This window comes from Pristiophorus japonicus, chromosome 17, assembly GCF_044704955.1.
Source record: "Pristiophorus japonicus isolate sPriJap1 chromosome 17, sPriJap1.hap1, whole genome shotgun sequence".
NCBI classification, from domain to species: domain Eukaryota; kingdom Metazoa; phylum Chordata; class Chondrichthyes; family Pristiophoridae; genus Pristiophorus; species Pristiophorus japonicus.
Window position 1 is genome coordinate 11,184,253 of NC_091993.1, and position 15,406 is coordinate 11,199,658.

Below are 15,406 nucleotides of genomic sequence, written 5' to 3' on the forward strand. Positions count from 1 at the left end.
AGCAAACGGCACGATTTGACTGTCTGTCTATCCCGGTTACAATGCCCAACGGGTCTCCCATAATCAGGGAGAAGCAATTTAACCAACACAGATAGAAAATCACAAAGACTATTGTTTGGTTATTGGTGGTGCAAAACACACAGAACATAACATCAGAGGCATCAGATGGAAATACTGCAATCTTTCCAACAAAGCTCAGTAGTTGTGATCCAACACAGATCCTGCTGTACCCGTGGCTTCCTGATCTCTGGAATATTGTGAGGTGTCATCCTTGGCTCAGTGGTCGCACTCTCGCCTCCAAGAGAAGGTCGTGGGTTCAAGCCTCACTCCAGAGACTTGAGACTTGAGCCCATAGTCTGACACTCGGGTGCACTGAGGGAGTGCTGCACTGTCCGAGGTGCCGTCTTTTGGATGAGATGCTAAAGTGGGTTCCCCTCTGCCCTCTCAGGCAGGTACAAAAGATCTTGGCGCTTGAAATGTGATGGCACTGTGCCCATTTTACAAGCATAAAATAGGCGCTTAAGCGTTCAAGATGGCAGCCGGCGTAAATTCTGTGCTGGAAGTGCGCCGCCTGCCATATTGGTAATGACCCCGTATGGACTTCCAGGACTTGCACCTGAAACAGGCCTAAAGCTTTTTACATCTACAAATAGGGGGGCCTAGTGCCCATTTCAGGCCCAGCCTGTACAAAATTCTTCAGCGTCGCGTAAGCTGCGATCAGTATTCTCAGGCGCTTACCCGCCAAACCAGCTGGATCTGGAGGCTGCATACTGAAAGGTACGTTGTTATTTTATTTTAAGAACATAAGAACATAAGAACATAAGAAATAGGAGCAGGAGTCGGCCATACGGCCCCTCGAACCTGCTCCGCCATTTAATAAGATCATGGTTGATCTGATCATGGACTCAGCTCCACTTCCCCGTCCGTTCCCCATAACTCCTTATCTCCTTATCGTTTAAAAAACTATTTCTGTCTTAAATTTATTCAATGTCCCAGCTTCCACAGTTCTCTGAGGCAGCGCATTCCACAGATTTACAACACTCTGAGAGAAGAAATTTCTCCTCATCTCTGTTTTAAATGGGTGGCCCCTTATTCTAAGATCATGCCCTCTAGTTCTAGTCTCCCCCATCAGTGGAAACATCTTCTCTGCATCCACCTTGTCAAGTCCCCTCATAATCTTATACGTTTCGATAAGATCACCTCTCATTCTTCTTAATTCCAATGAGTAGAGGACCAACCTACTCAACCTTTCCTCATAAGTCAACCCCCTCATCTCTGGAATCAACCTAATGAACCTTCTCTGATCTGTCTCCAAAGGAAGTATATCCTATCGTAAATATAGAAACCAAAACTGCACGCAGTATTCCAGGTGTGGCCTCACCAATACCCTGTATAGCTGCAGCTTACTTACATTAAATCTGCAGGTTGCTGCTTGTCATCACTCACCTTTACCCCCCACCACCTCCCGATTGTCGACCCTTCCCCCCCGGCTCTTTCCCTCCCCCCCCGACACTCTCCCCCCGGACCCTCTCCCCCCCCCGACCCTCTCCCCCCTGACCCTCTCCCCACCCAACCCTCTCCCCCCTGACCCTCTCCCCACCCAACCCTCTCCCCCCGGACCATCTCCCCCCCGACCCTCTCCCCCCCGACCCTCTCCCCACCGACCCTCCTCCCCCGACCCTCTCCCCCTGACCCTCTCCCCCCGACACTCCTCCCCCCGACCCTCTCCCCCCCGACCCTCTCCCCACCAACACTCCTCTCCCCCAACCCTCTCCCCCCGACACTCCTCCCCCCCGGACCCTCTCCCCCCCGACCCTCTCCCCCCGACCCTCCTCCTCCCCGACCCTCTCCCCCCGACCCTCTCCCTCTCGACCCTCCTCCCCCCCGACACTCTCCCCCCCGACCCTCTCCCTCTCGACCCTCCTCCCCCCCGACACTCCTCCCCCCGACCCTCTCCCCCTCGACCCTCTCCCCCCCGACCCTCTCCCCCGACCCTCTCCCCACCAACCCTCCCCCCCGACCCTCTCCTCCCCAACCCTCTCCCTCCTGACACTCCTCCCCCCCTGACCCTCCTCCCCCCCGACCCTCTCCCCCCCCCCACCACCTCCCGATTGTTGACCCCCTCCTCCCCCCTGACCCTCTCCCTCCCCCAACCCTCGGCACCTTGGCAGACTCCATGCCGGCTGATCTTGGTTGATCCCAGGACCAGCGAGCTGCCCCAGGGATCGCGATTGGCGCCCGCAGCTCGCCCGTAACAATCAGATGCAGCTGGTAGACCAAGTTGCCGTGGTCCCGCCACTGGCCTCATTCGGCGTGCCACGGCATTCACGGCATCGGTGCCAGTGGAATCTTGCTGTGCGCCAATTGACTGCCGCAGTTTCCTACCTTACAACAGTGACTACACTTTAAGAAAGGTACTTCATTGGCTGTGAAGTGCTTTGGGATGCTGTGAAAGGTGCTGAATAATATATTCTTTCTTTTATTTCGTGTTCACCTTTTCAGTCTTGGAGCGACCCTATCTTTTGCAAATATTAAGGAAGTCCAATCATGCGAAATACATGAATTAGGTCAATGCCGCAACAAAGCACAAGAGGATCTGGATACCTTTTCTTCATTCAAATGTTCCATGAAATCGAAACAAGTAGCAATGGTTGTCCTCACTGACCAGTTCCCCAACACCTCATAGTGAACATTCAATAGTTAGCTATACATAAAAAAGCACAATATTGTTGTGAGAGGAAAGTAATTTTACAAGTAAATTATGGTTGATCAATAATTAACTCAAAGATGTTAAAGAGGATTTGATGGGGTGAGCTTAATGTCTGTCATATTCTAGACTTTAGGAGGATCTGAAGGATGAGAGGATCAGTTACCAGCCACAAAGGAGTTTACTGGAATCTGAAAAGGGTGCCACTTCCTGCCTAATAAGACTCAAGAAATGGGAGTATTACACTTTTTCTCTGAAGATTTGTCAAAGCTTTAAGTTATTGTTGCTTCCTGTTGCTTTTTGGCTTGAAGAAAAACTCCTTAATTTTATAATCTCAACATGGTATGGTCAGTACAATGTGAGCTTTGGTCAAAAAGATGTTTGAAAATGTTTGTCATTCCTTGTACTTTAAAAAAGATTATCATGGGAAATCATTACTGACTATGTAAAACTTCAGAAGAATGCTTTGGGGAAATTATTGCCGGCTGATTTTACTTTTAATTGACACTTTTGGATGAAATAACCAAAAAAAACCCCAGAGCGGAGTTCTGGCATTTAAGGGCTTGAGACAGGAAACAGCTTTTCCCTCTGTCTTGATTTTAGACTTTTAATAGGACATTCTTGAAGTCTTTCAGAAACAGAAGTGCATCGTTCATTATTTCAAATGCAGATAATTATTTATCTCGTTAATTTTTTGCACAGCCATAATTTAAAAGTCATTCATAGGCACAACGTTTTCTGTCCGAGGCCCAACTGGCATCTGAGATTGGCTGCCCACTAAAGGCCAGTGTTGCCAATCTTGGGATGAGAAACCAGAGGTATTGCTCCATCTTGAGGGGGAAATAGTAAAAAACATCAGAGACTCACGTGCCTCTCTTCATTAGTCAATGTCAAATAGCAATGACCAATCTCAGTTAATTGTTAATAATACCATACTGAATAATTCTTTCATCAAATTAGCTTCCAACATTTGATTCTGGTATTTCTGGTGTCATGAAACATCCATCTGAAAGTTGTGATAGTAATAGGGTTTGTTTCAAAAGTTATTTGTGACAAAATATATAGAGAGGACTTGCATTGATATATTGCCTTTCATGTCTTCAGGTTGAGCTACTGGTCAATTAATTACTTTTGAAATGCCGTCATGTTTTGTAGGCAAAGGCGGCAGTCAATTTGCATACAACAAGATCCCACAAACTGCAAATACGATAAATCGGCAGTGAATCTGTTTTGGTAACATTGGTCAATAGTCAAATGTTGGCCGAGACACTGGGAGAACTCCCTTGCTCTTTTTTGAATCGTGCCGTGGGATTTTTCTCCTCCTCTGGAGCAGCCAGATCGGGCCTCAGCCGAAAGATAGCATCTCTGACAGCACAACATTCCCTCAGCACTGCACTGAAGTGTCAACTTAGATTTGATGTTCAAGTCTTGGTGCAAGGCTGATCCCATGCCCTTTTTGTCTCAGGGGCATGACTGAACTCTCAAATAAAGAGAAACTCTGCAAACACACAACATATAAAGACAGGGCAAGCAGTGGAGCAGGTTGGGCGTTTGCTTTAACAAGGTTCAAAACTTGATGCCCAATGTGCGATGATCCCGACACACAGTCCTAAATCAAAATGACTCATCGCATCAGTGGTGCATTTCTCCGCACTCACATAAAATGTTCGCCAAACACTCTTACTGGAAGATTGTGCCCCTTTAAACCTCTCAAGGTCTTCAGGTTTTTTATTTATGCTGTCATGTTTCTGTATAATCCAGTAAATATTTCTAACTTCCATTAAAAACTCCATCAAAATGGCATAATATTGCATACTGAGAAAATCACCAAAAGTGTTCTGGCTTTCAGTCTATGTCCAGGTTCAGCTATCGTTAGTACCTGTGAGGGGATTAGCTTTTCTTATCACACTTAGGGGTCAAAATTGGGTCCCGCAGTTTTTGAGGCGGTGTCAATGCCCGAGTGCTGATTTTAGTGCCGGGCGTTAGGTGCAGCCTCAGTCCTAAATTCAGTTTTTACGCCGAAAGATGAGAGAGCAACGCTAAAAGGTGGCATTGCGCACTCCTCCACGGGCGGGAGCTCAGGAGGCCGACTGAATTTCCCCACGGGTGGCTGCCGCCATGCTCGGAAAAAAACGGGAAGAAAAAAGAACTAAAACTTCTCTGATCCACACACAAACTTTCTCACTCTTACAACTAATGAAACCAGGTGGAACTGAATAACGAGAAAAACTCATCTTCCTTTCTGGACGATTCTGCCCGAGATCCGCTCTGTTACGACCCGCCTGTTTGTGCCGTTCAGAGCAAATGTCCGACAGAGGCGTCAAAGAGACGTTGTACGCTGGATGATGTCACCACGCGGGAGGCTTTAGTCAGCACAGCATTGCCTATTGGCGCTTCTGCCAAAGAGCCAACTTAATTTAGGTCGCGGCAATGACGCCGCTTACCGACGACAGTAGGCCTTTGCCACCCGTTTGCTGCCTATTGCCAGCAGTGACAGGTGGCGTACAAAACCTAATTTTGACCCCTTAGTTTTTATGGCTTCTATTGTTAAGGTACTTTTTATTGTGTATCTGTAAAGCATGCACTCCCATGTGCTGCCACCAGGGAGCGCATCCCCTGATGTCCCAAGGGATCCCAGCATCCCTTGGGAGCACTGTATACAAGCCTGCCCTTAAGGCCTGTTCCTCACTCTGGAGTGTCTTAATAAAGACTGAGGTCACTGTTACTTTAACCTCCCTGGGTGCAGCCTCATCTGTATTAGTAACACAACAACTGGCGACGAGTACACGAACCCAACGCAAAGATGCAGCAAACTGTGGCCATCCTGGAGAAGTTCTCGGAGGGTGAGGACTGGGAAGCCTATGTCGAACGACTAGACCAGTACTTTGTAGCCAACGAGCTGGACGGAGAAGGAAGCGCTGCAAAAAGGAGAGCGGTCCTCCTCACAGTCTGCGGGGCACCGACCTACAGCCTCATGAAGAATCTTCTGGCTCCGGTGAAACCCATAGATAAGTTGTATGAGGAGCTGTGTACACTGGTTCGAGAGCATCTTAGCCTGAGGGAGAGCGTGCTGATGGCGAGGTATCGGTTCTATACGTACCAGCGATCTGAAGGTCAGGAAGTGGCGAGCTATGTCGCCGAGTTAAGGTGACTTGCAGGACAATGTGGGTTTGATGGCTACCTGGAGCAAATGCTCAGAGACTTTTTTGTACTGGGCATTGGCCACGAGACCATCCTACGAAAACTTTTGACTGTAGAGACACCGACCCTCAGTAAGGCCATTGCGACAGCACAGGCGTTTATGTCCACCAGTGATAACACCAAACAAATCTCTCAGCACACAAGTGCTAGCAATGTTCATAAATTAACAGGAACCGTGTTTGTGAGCAGAAATGTACAGGGCAGAAACCACGAGTCTGCAACTGCCAGCAGGCCTCAGGTGACCCAGATGACTCAGATTCCGCAACAAAGGATGAATGCAAGGCAATTCACACCTTGTTGGCGTTGTGGAGGCTTCCATTCAACCCATTCATGCCGCTTCAAAGGGTATGTTTGCAAGAGCTGTGGAACAATGGGGCACCTCCAACGAGCTTGCAGACAAGCTGCAAGCTCTGCAAAACCTGCTAACCACCACGTGGCAGAGGAAGATCGGTCTATGGTGGATCAAAGCAATTTCGAGCCTCAGAGAGAGAGGAGGGAGGTGCTGAAGTACACGGGGTGCACACCTTTTCGATGAAATGTCCACATTTAATGCTAAACATAAAATTGAATGGCTTACCCGTAGCCATGGAACTGGGCACTGGCGCTAGCCAATCCATCATGAGTAAAAAGATGCTTGAGAGACTGTGGTGCAACAAGGCACTCATACCAGCCCTGAGCCCCATCCACACTAAACTGAGAACATACACCAAAGAGCTTATCACTGTCCTGGCAGCGTCATGGTCAAGATCACCTATGAGGGCACGGTGCACGAACTGCCACTCTGGATTGTCCCAGGCGATGGCCGCTTGGAAGGAGCTGGCTGGGCAAAATCTGCTGGAACTGGGATGACATCCGAGCACTATCACATGTCAATGAGGCCTCATGTACCCAGGCTCTTAACAAATTTCCTTCCCTTTTTGAGCCAAGCATTGGAAACTTTTCCGGGGCAATGGTGCGGATCCACTTGGTCCCAGAGGCATGACCCATTCACCACAAGGCGCGAGCGGTACCTCATATGATGAGGGAGAGAGTGGAAATCGAGCTGGACAGGCTGCAACGCGAGGGCATCATCTTCCCAGTGGAATTCAGCGAGTGGGCCAGTCCGATTGTCCCAGTACTCAAAAGTGATGGCACGGTCAGGATTTGCGGCGATTATAAAATAACTATTAATCAATTTCTCGCTACAGGACCAATACCCTCTACCTAAGGCAGACGACCTATTTGCGACGCTGGCAGGAGGCAAGATGTTCACCAAGCTCGACTTGACTTCACCTACATGACGCAGGAGCTGGAGGAGTCTTCGAAGGGCCTGACCTGCATCAACACGCACGAGGGACTGTTCATCTACAACAGATGCCCGTTTGGAATTCGGTCGGCTGCAGCGATCTTCCAGAGAAACATGGAGAGCCTACTCAAGTCAGTACCACGCATGGTGGTTTTTCAGGATGACATATTGGTCACGGGTTGGAATACCGTCGAGCACCTACAAAACCTGGAGGAGGTCCTCCAACGACTGGATCGCATAGGGCTGCAGCTGAAGAGGTCGAAATGCGTCTTCATGGCAACAGAAGTGGAGATTTTTGGGGAGAAAGATCGCAGCGGACGGCATTCGGCCCACAGACGTCAAGACAGAGGCTATTAGGAATGCGCCCAGGCCACAGAACGTCATGGAGCTGCGGTCGTTCCTGAGACTCCTCAACTATTTCGGTAATTTCCTACCGGGGTTAAGCACCCTCTTAGAGCTCCTAATGTGTTATTGCGTAAAGATGAGAACTGGGTATGGGGAAAAAAAAACAAGTAATTGCTTTTGAGAAAGCCAGAAACATTTTATGCTCCAACAAGCTGCTTGTATTGTATAAACCGTGTAAAAGACTCATGCTAGCATGTGATGCGTTGTCGTACGGAGTCGGGTGTGTATTACAACAAGCTAACGTTGCGGGGAATTTGCAGCTTGTCGCCTATGCCTCCAGGAGCTTGTCTAAGGCCGAGAGGGCCTACAGCATGATTGAGAAAGAGGCATTAGCGTGTGTGTTCGGGGTAAAGAAAATGCATCTGTACCTGTTTGGCCTCAAATTTGAGCTGGAAACCGATCACATGCCCCTCATATCCCTGTTCACTGAAAACAAGGGGATAAATACTAATGCCTCAGCCCGCATACAAAGGTGGGCACTCGCGCTATCAGCGTATAACTATACTATCCGCTACAGGCCAGGCACCGAGAACTGTGCGGATGCTCTCAGTCGGCTACCATTGCCCACCACGGGGGTGGAAATGGCGCAGCCTGCAAACTTGTTGATGGTGGCGCAGCCCGCAGACTTGTTGATGGTCATGGAAGCGTTTGAAAATGATAAATCACCTGTCACGGCCCGCCAGATTAGGACTTGGACCAGCCAAGATCCTCTGCTGTCCCTAGTAAGAAACTGTGTCCTGCATGGGAGCTCGGCCAGCATCCCCGTTGAAATGCAAGAGCTAATCAAGCCGTTCCAGCGGCGAAAGGATGAGCCGTCCATTCAGGCAGACTGCGTGTAGTCGTAGCGCAGGGAGACGTTCATCTCGGATCTCCACAGCACAGTATAGTAATAATGAAAACGATAGCCAGATCCCACGTGTGGTGGCCCGGTATCGACTCTGACTTAGAGTCCTGTGTACGGCAATGCAGCGTATGTGCTCAGTTGAGCAACGTGCCCAGAGAGGCACCACTAAGTTTGTCGTCCTGGCCCACCAGACCATGGTCGAGGATCCATGTTGACTATGCGGGCCCGTTTCTCGGTAAAATGTTCCTGGTGGTGGTGGATGCTTTTTCAAAATGGATTGAATGTGAAATAATGTCAGGAAGTACCGCCACCGCCACCATTGAAAGCCTGAGGGCCATGTTTGCCGCCCACGGCCTGCCTGACATACTGATACGTGACAACGGACCATGATTCACCAATGCCGAATTTGAACAATTCATGACCCGCAATGGGATCAAACATGTCACCTCGGCCCTGTTTAAACCAGCCTCCAATGGGCAGGCGGAGCGGGCAGTACAAACAATCAAACAGAGCCTTAAAGGAGGCACAGAAGGCTCACTCCAAACCCGCCTGTCCCGAGTAGTGCTCAGCTACCACACGAGACCTCACTCGCTCACAGGGGTGCCCCCGGCTGAGCTACTCATGAAAAGGACACTTAAAACCAGACTCTCGCTGGTTCACCCCAACCTGCATGATCAGGTAGAGAGCAGGCGGCAGCAACAAAATGTAAACGATGGTCGCGCCACTGTGTCACAGGAAATTGATCTGAATGACCCTGTGTATGTGCTAAACTATGGACATGGTCCCAAGTGGATCGCGGGCACAGTGATAGCTAAAGAAGGGAATAGGGTGTTTGTAGTCAAACTAGACAATGGACAAATTTGCAGAAAGCACCTGGACCAAACGAGGCTGCGGTTCACAGACTGCCCTGAACAACCCACAGCAGACACCACCTTTTTCGAGCCCACTACACACACCCAAAGGATCAACGACACCACCCCGGACCAGGAAATCGAACCCATCACGCCCAACAGCCCAGCAAGGCCAGGCTCACCCAGCAGCCCTGCAGGGCCAACAACACGCCAGCCCAGCGAGGGCACAGCCAACACACCAGAACAGACATTTGTACCGAGGCGGTCCACCAGGGAAAGAAAGGCTCCCGACCGCCTCACCTTGTAAATAGTTTTCACTTTGACTTTGCGGTGGAGTGATGTTGTGTATCTGTAAAGCATGCACTCCCATATTCCGCCACCAGGGAGCGCATTCCCTGAAGTCCTAAGGGATCTCAGCATTCCTTGGGAGCACTGTATATAAGCCTGCCCCTTAGGCTTGTTACTCACTCTGGAGTGTCTTAATAAAGACTGAGGTCACTGTCACTTTAACCTTCCTGTGTGCAGTCTCATCTGTGGTAGGAACACAACACTTTCCATTTTCCTAAATCTCATTCCTTGTTATGATACCCCATTCCACTGCCTCCCAATCCCCCTCGTACCCACTTCTGCTTGGAAGAATCTCCCTTCTCGCCTTCCATCAGATTCCTACGTGTGTGAGAACACCACCGCAGGTCGGGGCTAGAAAGAGAGCTAGAGCGCCGGGCCCTGGAACATCGGGGCGGAGGTATGGGGCCCAGAAGAGCCAAGGGCTCAGAGGCAGCACAGACCAGCCCACACTGCGATATGTGTGTGCATTAGGTCTGTGCAGCAGAGCAGGTCTCCAGTCGTCCTGGTTAATCCTTGCCACTGGCTAAAGGCCGAGCTCTGTCAAGCCCGTGTGGCGGCTGATGTGCAACGGTCACCACACGTTAAAAAAAAAGATCCACGCACAGGCATCTTCCACCCCCTCAACTGGAATTCAGGACTGGAACATCGGGTCCTTCATTGAAACATCTGTGAACTCTCATGGAAGCAAGTCATCCTTGCTCGAGGGACCGCCTATGATGATGATGATGACTTTGGCCAATTTCTCCCTGCTGCCCACTTCCACCCTGTCTAATCTCTCTTGTTCTAGCTCTCTACTTATCAATCCTCCTCCCACCAGCTTCCTGAATGTTGATTTCCTCCCTCCCACTAGTTCCCTGCCAGGCCAATGAACTCTCACCCCAGCTCACTACCTCACCAATCCCTCCTCACATTAGTTCTCTTTAAAGTGGGGAATTCCTCCTCTACCGGGTCAGTGCCTGTCTGTTATTCCTTCCTGCTTATACCCGAACTGGAGAAGTCCCTCCCTCTTTTCTCTGCCTGGTTTATCCCTGCCTGGGGAATTCATCCTTCCCTCACTTTCCAGCCTAACCAATCCCATAAACTTGCATACTGTCTAAATTGTCGGAGGTTCTCACTTCAGCAGGTTTGTGTTCAGCTTTAAAACTATGAAGCTACTGGGGGCCGAATTTTCAGCCCTTGCACCCTGTTTAGGTGAGTTGGTAGAGGCTCGAGTAAGGTGGCCTAAGGCCTAAGGCCCTGTGGTCCAGGTCACAGAGACAGTGCAAGATTTCTCTTTACTGTAAACTGGCTGTACGCAGCCTTCTATCTATACTGTTGGTGTTTATCCAGATCTGTGCATTTATTTTTCAATAATGGAGAGGAATTGGGTTGAGCTAGAGCAGTGCAAGCCTCACCTGCATCTACAGACGAGGGGATTGGGCAGGCCCAGTTTTCCATCATGTATCCCCCTCCCCCCGTCCCCGGTGATTTGAACAGATACAGGAAACACATGTTCCAGTTCCTCACTTTGTATGGCTCTATTTGGACGCCAGCAACAACCAAGAATAATGAAGGGAATCATTATCCTGAAAATATTCCAAAAATGCAAAGAGTTCCCAGCAAAAACAATAGCGGTCTGGACCAAAAAGCAGCAGAAATGTTTGTAAATTGGAAAAAAAGAACACTTTTCCACACATCTTAACCGTTGATATGCCTACTCCAGCAAGCTCGGGTGTGGGAATCCTGATCTGCTCATCTCACCATTGCAGTCAGGAATACAGGCGAGAGGCACAGGAACTTTAGGAACAGGAGTAGGCCATTCAGATCCTGAGACATGAGTTCAAATCCCACCACAGCAGCTGGGGAATTTAAATTCAGTTAATTAAATAAATCTGGAATAAAAAGCTAGCATCAGTAATGGAGGCCATAAAACTACTGGATTGTTGTAAAAACCCATCTGGTTCACTGATGTCGTTTAGGGAAGGAAATCTGCCACCCTTACCCAGTCTGGTCTACAGATGACTCCAGAACTGCCCTCTGAAATGGCCGAACAAGCCACTCAGTTATAGTCAAGAAAGCAGCTCATTAGGGATGGGCAATAAATGCTGGCCTTGCCAGCGACATCCACATCCTGTGAATGAATAATTTTTAAAAGTTCTTGGGCCCGCTCTGCTGTTCAATCAGACCAAGGCTGATTTTCACCTCAACTTCATTTTCCCACTTTACTCCATATCCCTGGATACCCTTACCTAACAAAAATCTATCTATTTCAGTTTTAAAAGCTCCAAATGACCCAGCATCCACAGTCTTTTGGGAGAGAGAGTTCCAAATGTCTCCTACCCTTTGTGTACAAAGGTGCTTCCTGATTTCGCTCCTGAGTGGCCTAGCTCTAATGTTTTGATGATGTCTCCTTGTTCTTGATTCCCCCCCCAGAGGAAATAGGTTCTCTGTATCAACCCTATCAAATCATTTTACCATCTTAAACAACTTGACCAGATCACCCCTCAATCTCCTATACCCAAGGGACTGCAAGCCACGTTTATGCAACCTTGCCACACAATTAAACCCTCAATGCCCCGGTATCATTCTGGTGAATCTGCACTGCACCCCCTCCAAGGCCAATATCGCCTTCCTGAGCTGCGATGCCTAAAACTGAAGGTGGTGCTCCAGATGGGGCCTGCCCAAGACTCTGTACAACTGAAGTGTCGCTTCCTCCCCTTTGTATTCCCACCCCCTTGAGATAAAGACCAACATTCCAATTAGTCCTTTTAATTTATTTTCGAACCTGTCCATTGGGTTAAAATGATTTGTGTACTCGGACTCCCAAATCACTTTGCTCCCCTACAGTTCCTAGTTTCTCACCATTTAGAAAAGACTCCGATTTAACTTGCCCACATTGAACTCCATTTGCCATAGTTTTGTCCACTTATTTAATCTGTCTATGTCTCTTTGCAACTTCCCGTTCCCATCTACACTGTTCACTGTCCCTCCTAACTCAGTGTCAAATAATTATAGAACGTGTATGACGGTGGCAGGAACAATATTGCTGGCTAATCGAGCCCATCAGATTCGGGCCAAGTTCCTAAAGCCCCACCCGGATCGGTTACCTACAGTGCTCGCCATCATCAGTAGTGCTTCGGACATTTATCCTGGTGCCCCTCGACAATTTTTATCCTCTCAGTCCATTTCTCCTTCATTGGTAAGGTTAATGTTATTTCAAATGAAAAGCAGAATTTACTTTATTGCAATGAAATGTAAGCATTGCAGCTGGCGAGGTCCGTTGGAACATGACATCGAACACAGCCATTTTCCATTTAAACATTTAATGATCTGAAACCTAGTAAAGTCAATGGGAGTAAATCCTGCATCTCGACTTGAAACCATGCAGCTGGATAGTTGCAGCCGGCAAGCTTCGAACGTGGAAACATAGAACCACAAACGTTTGCAGTACAGAAGGAGGCCACCCGGCCCATTGTGTCTGTGAATGTTCTTTGCGAGAGCAATCCAAAACTAACCTCACTGTCCTGATCGCTCCCCCTATCAACTTGTCCCTTAAAAGATTCAGTGGTCTCTGGCTCAACTATTCCCTATGGAAAAGCCTTCCATGCTCCAATTACTCCCTGTGAAACACAGAAACATAGAAAATAGGTGCAGGAGTAGGCCATTCGGCCCTTCGAGCCTGCACCGCCATTCAATGAGTTCATGGCTGATCATAATGTGTAAAATCATTCCTTAACCTCTCCCTCATAGCGTGACAATTTGAAAGTGATAACCCCTCATCACGGAATCCACAACTAATGGAAATAATCTTTTCCTATTTACTGTATAAAAATCCATCAGAATGTCAAAATCTCCTCTCAAGCCTATCTGCTCCAGTGGCAATAATCCCAGGGGGGGAAATTCCGGTCGTTTGCGCTTCCCGTTAGTGCCTGGGTGCAGCGCCGTTACCGAGTCCCGTGAGAGTTTGGCGGCGGCGGTACCCGGTAGCCACTCGGCCACCGACGAGGTCATCACCATGCGCGGCGACCCGTTTCGACCCAGAGTGAAGGTTGGGTAGCGCCCCGTGACGCTGCCGCGGGCAACGCTTTAGGCCGCTCGCGGGCCGAAAATTAAATGGCCGACTTACCGGTCGCGGCTTTCTTGATTGCAGATGGCGAGGTCCGAGCCGCAATCTTGCAGCCCGACACTCCACATGTGTGCCGGGGCTGCTGCCGCAGGACCCCGCTCCCCGGTGGTCCAGTGATGGCCCTGTTTCCCAGCCGCCAAGGCGGCAGCTTTAATGGAAGTGGGGGACATCGGCCAGACTTTGTTGGTTTTGAAGCTCCTGAAAAGTTTGTAGTTGGATACGCACTCGATGATAACGAATACTTTCGAGACTTGAATCATATTTGTGTAATCAGTGAGAAGGGAAAGGAGAAGTACACGGCGTGAGGTGGTGGCACGTTGAGCAAGTGTTGGATTGTGATGGAAGTGCTGGGAACTTTGCGAGACTTTGAGCCCCAGTCCCGCCCCCAACAGGAACTGCAGCGTGAGATTTTGTGTTGCAGTTCCTCTCGGGGGCGGTAAGCCCAATATAGCTCGCGCGGTGGGACTGCCGTGCCTGCCACAGGAACTCCCGTTCTGCAGTTGTTACCACCTTCAAACGGGGCGGTACAAAATCTTAATTCTTTCCTCATAATTAAAATTGCCCATCTTTGATATCAGCTGTGTGATGTCATGGTAGGGTTTGAGTTAACAGAGGACATTGTACAACCGACTGCTTCCTATGAATACAAAGCACAATGATTATATGAGGATTGAAGTCCCATTTATCAATCTTTTATATGCACAACATTAACAGTCGCTCTCACCTGCTGGTGTTCACTAATCACATGACCATTTTAGTACTTGCATCCACAATCCCAATGCAGTAATGCTCACCTGTGTTTCTCCCCTTCACAAAACATGATATCATAAAGAAAATGAAAGAATTGCATTTCTATAGCGCCTTTCATGGCCTCAAGACCACCAGTCGTCTCAAAGCACTTTACAGCCAATGAAGCCCTTTTGAAGTGTAGTCACTGTTATAATGTGGGAAATGTGGCAGCCAATTTGCACACAAGCAAGCTCCCACAGACATCAATGTGATAATGACCAGATAATCTGTTTTCTTGTTATCTTGATTGAGGGATAAATATTGGTCAGGACACTGGGGGTAACTCCCCTGCTCTTCTTCAAAATAGTCCCAAGGAATATTTTACGTCCACTTAAGCTCGCAGACAACCCCTTGGTTTAACATATCATTTGAAAGACGGTGACTCCAACAGTGGAGCACTCCCTCAGAGGAACACTGACCATAGTAATATCAACTATATAGATTATGTCAATTACATAGAATTACATATAATATATGGCACAGAAACAGGCCATTCGGCCCAACCAGTCCATGCCGGTGTTTATGCTCCACTCGAGCCTCCTCCCATCTTTCCTCATTTCATTCTATCAGCTTAACCCTCTATTCCTTTCTCCCTCATATGCTTATTTAACCGCCCCTTCAATGCATCTATACTGATATGTCCTTACTATACAGTATAAATGCACACGAGGTCCATACTTGAGAGAAGGTCACTCTGTGACCAGTTACCTTTATTACCAAGACCTCAAGTGATGAAGGTGGGTGGAGCTTCCCCTGTTATACCTGAAAGTCCAGGTTAGGAGTGTCTCCCACAAGTTCACCCCCTTGTGGTCAATGTTCTCAAGGTGTACAACTTAGGTCAGCTTATGCATGGGTTACAATGATAGTTGAA

General features: G+C 48.7%; 1 protein-coding gene across 1 annotated transcript in view; it reads right to left on the bottom strand.

Moving 5' to 3' along the window:
* LOC139227539 (retinal dehydrogenase 2) overlaps positions 1-15,406 on the bottom strand; it is a 90,818-nt gene that overhangs the window by 12,209 nt on the left and 63,203 nt on the right. The gene's annotated exons all lie outside the window — the stretch shown is intronic.